The sequence below is a fragment of the Cibotium barometz genome, chromosome 16, assembly GCF_041138505.1.
Source record: "Cibotium barometz isolate CiBa-2024 chromosome 16, ASM4113850v1, whole genome shotgun sequence".
Classification (NCBI taxonomy): Eukaryota; Viridiplantae; Streptophyta; class Polypodiopsida; order Cyatheales; family Cibotiaceae; genus Cibotium; species Cibotium barometz.
In genome coordinates, this window is record NC_141061.1 from 50,480,759 (window position 1) to 50,486,758 (window position 6,000).

The window sequence follows — 6,000 nt, forward strand, 5'->3', positions numbered from 1 at the left end:
TGATTGAAAATGGCATGGATCCAATATTTCATGTGGATCCTCAGCACACAACTGTATAGTGCGTCAAGCAGATTCTTTTTCCTCCCCGTCTTCTTCTTTCTTCCTTTCTTCTTATTTTCCTCCCTCTTCCCTTTTTCTTTCTTTCTTTCTTCCTCTTCCCTCTTCTGTTCCTTTTTCAGTAGGTGTTGCTGGCAAGTTTAAGGTTGGTGGGGGTGGGTCGGGAGATCTGGGCGAGGTGGCTGGGGTGGGATGGCGGGGCTACGGGAGGGTGGGTGGTGTAATGTGGGTAAGGGCACACAGGCGATGTTAGAGCTACCACAAGCAGTTTTTAGCAAGGTGCAGGGCGGAAGCAATGTGGGCCGGTGTGAAGCAAGGGTGGCGAGGGCCGGGCATGACGAGGTGGGGATGACGGTGTCGTGTGTGTGGACATGATGGTGCAACAAGGCGGTTTGGAGAAGAGTGCAGTGGTTGAAGCTCAGAGATGGTGTGGGAGCATGCGTCGGCACAGTGTGGGGTTGCGCAGGCACCTGGAAAAGGTGCAATGCAAGGCTGGGTTAGAAGGTGGGAGCCAGGATAGATGCAGGGGCTTGGTGTGACACAAGTGGGTAGGCGGTTTTGCGTGTGTGCAGGCGGTGTTCCAACTCTTCTTTAAGCTCATCCCCTAGTTGAGCCCTTCGATGACCAACATGCAAGCAAAACGCACATTGCTTTCTAACATGGAGCCCATGGTCACTTTGCCGACCTCTACAGAGACTCCTCTTTGGTCCAGCAGCCCATAAATTGCCACCTTGCTCTTGGATGACCAATGTGTTTCCCATGCTTTTGTTAGTCCACAACCTAACATTGGAAACAACCTTGCCACTCGCTTTTACCTTGGAGTTGCCATGGCTGATACTCCTGCTTATATGCTCGGTCCAATGCAAACAAGAGTGCCTTGAAGCCTACGCCAACTAGCACTCTCGCCAAATCGTTCAGTAAACAGCTGCTTGCATTCGGTGGGTGTGTAGGCTTGAGGTGCTAGTGTGAAGTGTAGGTGGGATGGGCACAATGGGTTGAGAAGTTGGCGAAGATGCGTATGACATGAGGGGGTTGACGGGCCTGCTAGGTTAGGCTAGGAGACAGGTTTATGCCATATGGTTGGGGCGCAGAGGGGGTAGGCGCACCAACAATGCAGGTGGGTGGGTCCAAGGCAGACAAAAGCGTAAGGCAGTGCGCAACCGGCAGCAGTCGCAAGCTTGGGCCGGGGTGTCAAGGTGGGGTGAAGGCAACGATGCGGAGCCAGGGGAAGTGCGGGCCTCAGGGCAATTTTGATAGCAGACATAAGCCTGAGCGAGGCATAGGTGGGGCCCATGGCAGGGCAGGTTTAGCTAGGGATGGAGGGGGTGCAAGCAATGGATCCGGGACAGGGCTTGTGTGTGTGTGTGTGTGTGTGTGTGTGTTTGGTGTTTTTTTTTTTTGATTGGTTTGCTGACCTACGTGGACAGCTACCCCCAGAGAGGCCAGAGGATCATTGTATTGACATAATCCCTGGTAGCTCTCCTCTTAACCGACCTCCTTATAAGGTGAGTGTTGCCCAACAGGAGGAAATTATGACTCAAGTAAATGCTTTGCTTGAAAAGGGATTGATAAGGCCAAGTTCTTCGCCTTAATTGTTCTCTAGTTTTGCTTGTGCAGAAAAAGGATGAGACATACAGAATGTGGTACACAGGCTTTGGAAAGATATTTCTTTTGGCCAGCTATACGCAGGGATATTGAAGCTTATATTTGTGAGTGCTTAGTGTGTCAGAAAGTCAAGTTTGACAGGCACAAGTCACCTAGTTTAATTCAATCCTTGACCATTCCATAGGAACCATGGGAAAGCATTGCCATAGATTTCATTATGGATTTGCCGAGATCAGCACATGGTAATGATGCAATATGGACTATCCATTGATCATTTTAGCAAACATGCACATTTTATTCCTGTGAGAAAAACCATCAAGCCAGAGCACATGGCAAAGTTGTTTTTGGCTCAGATTTTCAAACATCATGGCATGCCCAAATCTATTGTGGAGCATAGAGATCCTCATACCACTATTTTATTTTGACGGGCATTTTTTGATAATATGGGCACAAAACTGAGTTTTCATCAGCTTATCATCTTTAAATGGATGGTCAAAGTGAAATTGCGATTTCAATTGTAATTGATTTGTTCGAGTATTATGTATCTGAGCAGAAGTCAAATTGGGAAAAGTATTTGCCATTGGTTGAGTTTGCATACAATAACACTATGCATTCTTCACCTAATAAGGCTCCGTTTGAGATAGTCTATGGCAAGGTGGTTCTTCCACCTAACCTACGAACAAAAGATGAAATCTTTGCAGCAGATAAGTATGTCTAAGATTTGGATACTGTGTTTGCATAGGTTCGGACAGCCATAGAAAGATCTCAGGCTAAGCAGAAAAAGGCAGTTGACAAGCATATATTTTCAAGGAAGGTGGTTGGGTGTTACTTAAGTTTGAGAAAGCACATCTTCGGAAACAGCTAGGTAAAGAAGGCCGGTTTCCTAAGCTTTTAAACATGTATTATGGGCCATTCAAGATCTTGCAGAAGATAAATGAAGTGGCTTATAGATTGGTATTACTTGATCACTGGAAAATACATAATACATTTCATGTCAGCTTGTTGAGGCCATATATGGGATCACCTCTTATGGAACCAGTTTTGGAAGATCCACTAGAGGAGGTATTGCAACTTGAGCAGATAGTTTTTGATAAGGAGCGTAAGCATGCAGGTGGCAAGCTAGTACATAGGTATCTTGTGAAGTTTAAAAACTATTCGGCTATGGACGCAAAATGGATGCATGAGGATTATTTACATGGTGTGTTTGTATGGCATATGGAGCCTAAAATGACAGTACATGTATGGCTCATGGAGCCTGACATGATAGTACACGTGTGGCTTGTGGGGCCTGACATGGTGTACATGTATGGCTCATGGAGCCTGACATGATGTGATTCCCTGGGACAAGCTATCTTGTTGATCTTCTGTATTTATGCTTTGGGAAGATTCCGGAAGGATCATGAACCCTGGACATTTTACCTAATGCAACTGAGCAGATGAGTGTTTCTTCCAGTCTAGCTGCACTCGTGTGTATGCATGACTTTGATTTTATATTTGGATGACTTGTTTTGTTTGCCTAGACAATGCTTGAGATGACTGCCTGTGTTGTCCATGGGTCGGGGACTCTTGAGCACCCCGTGGACATGTATGTGCACACCTGTTTGGGACTGATAGGTGGTCTACATGTGTTTTGCAGGTGGTAAGTGTCCTTAAAAACCCAATTTACAACTTTATGATTTCACATACTGATAATTATGGGTGCAGGTCCACACTCACTTATAAGTGATCGGACAACTTAAATTTATTCACACTGGGCAAGACCAATTTAATACACATGGCGGCCAATAGATGGATATTGGACAAGATTTGGGTAAACTGCTTGTAGGCGCCTCCTTCTGGACCATAAAAGCACACGATTAAGCTATTTTCAACGGGGAGTCTCTATTAGTGGAGGGAACTCCAGTTTTGGATAGGCGTCTGCTTTTTGGTGCATGGGAGGAGCTGGTCGACTAGTCCTACAACTTCCTACAACCATCTACCACTGCCTAGGGCGACGGAATTCAACCAAGGGTGTGGCCAAGGCCGGTTGACTTCATCTGGTGGTTGTTTTTTATGTTGGCCGACTTTTTACAACCCTAAGAAGTTGCTGGTCAGGGCATCCAGAGGTAGGCGAAGTGCTGGCCAATTTGTGGGAGGGGCATCGTGTATTGATCAGAGACTATCTGGCTTGTGAACTGCTGCTGGTCGACTTACCTTGTGGCTTCTGAGAGCTGGTCGACTTGCTTTGTGAGCCAAACAGGAGGAAGATGAAGATGCAGGGCTGTCCCAGCCTGATGTGGGAGTGCTATGTGATGTCCATGGTTGTCCTACATGTGCTTAATGTCGGGAATGCCCTTTGGTGTTGAAGATTGACATCAAAATTCAGCATAGGTTTTGTTTTGTTTTCATATTGTACTAGCTTTCGACTACAACTTTGCGGGTGTCCAAGGATTCTCCACTGGCTAGCACCTATTCGCACGCGGGGGGAGGGGGGTGGGTGGCGGGGATGGTCAGCCCATCTTCTGGCCCCTAGTGTGGTATATTGTGTAGAGTTGACATCTTTCTTTTATCTAGCATGCTTATGTGTTTATTCAGTTTTCATGATTGATAAGATTTCCGTATTAGAGCTGCCCTTCCGTTTTACAAAGAGTTAGAATATTACTTAGGCATCCAAGTTATTCGTGATTCCGCTCGTCTTTCTCAGAAGAAGAGTATATTGAAGAGTTGCTCCGCAAGTTCAACATGACTACATGCAATGGCATAGACAACTTGCCACCTCAATTTAATTTACACTTGACATGAGTCCATCCACTGTTGCTGAAGTGGATGCCATGCAAAGGGTTCCGTATTCCCTTGTCTTGGGCAACATTAGATACTTGGTGGCATGCACTCGGCCGCACGTTTATTTTGCTGCAGGACTTCTCTCCCGCTTCATGCATCGACTTGGTACTCCACACTGGAAGGCTCTCAAACGCCTACTGCGTTATCTACAAAAACCAATTATTATACTCTGATTTATGCAAACTCTATGTCTATCCAGCCCTTTCTTCAAGGCTAGTTTGACGTAGACTTGGGGGGGGGGGGGGGGGGGGGGGGGGGGGGGAACTTGACACTGGCAAATCAACCATCGGTTACGAGAGTAAGAAGTGGATCTCTGTAGCATTGTCTTCAACCGAAGAAGAATATGTAGCAGCGGCAATCTCGTCCAAAGGTGTTTGGCTCGAACGCATGCTTGAAGAAATTGGTCTCTTCTAACAAATACACTTCAATCTTTACTGTGATAATCAATCTTGCATTGCTCTTGCAAGAAATCCTCGTCACCATGAGGAGGCGAAGCATGTCGTCTTCAAGTTGCATTTCATCAGGGGCTTAATTGAAGATGGAATCCTAAGAATTAAGCATGATGCTTTGCTGTAGAAGCATAGGCTTAATGTATGGTTTTAATACTAGTGTTCAATTGGCGTGTAAAAGGTTGATATTAAAACAACCTTAGGAAATAACACTTACGATATAAAACCTGAGGACGTTTACATATATTAAAGTGAAACATTAAACGTGCTAGTGAATGGACGCCACGTTGTAATAACTGTATATTCAGGATGTGTAATTCTCTCTGTGTGTATGCACAATCTGTTCTTGATTAGTCAGTAGATCTAGTGTGTCCTATTTTTCATAGACATAGCTTCACCCGATCTTTCCACTACGTTCTATGCCTACAGCTTCGCTGCCTCCCGTTTGCATAATTGCTGCGCCTATGCCCGGCGCCACTCTGTCGCTAGAGGGAAATAGAAAAGAAAGAAAAAGAACAAAAAAAATTGGCTAGAAAAGTACTAGCAGCAGCAAACTTAAAGAGACGAAGGGGAAAATAGGCAAGTGAGAAACAAGCAACAATAAAGGTAGTTGTTAACAAACGGGCAGAGGTGAGGGAAATGGAAAGAGGAGCAACAACGGCCCTAACAAATTGGACAACAAGCTGCATTCACATTAAATCATCTGCCCATGAAGTGGCCAAAATTTAATATTTGTTAGAACCGACAGGTCATGCACCGTCCACACTATGGTACGTGCTTGATGAATTGAGTTGTGAGGTGCCCTTGCAACTCGCTCCTCGAGTTGCCTTATTTTGGACCGTCACATTGTTTGTGTGACACAACACCCATCAAGACCCTTTTGGGCAATCAAAATCACACCCTTGCACTCGCCCAAGTTGTGTTCCCACACAATCTCTCACGTGCCTAGCTGACCTAAGAGTGCATTCACACAGAAGGATAATAATAGCAAAACACCGTAGATTTGGGCTCCATCCACAAATCTGACCTCCACGCACAAATCATCCATAGATTTGGGCTCCATGCACAA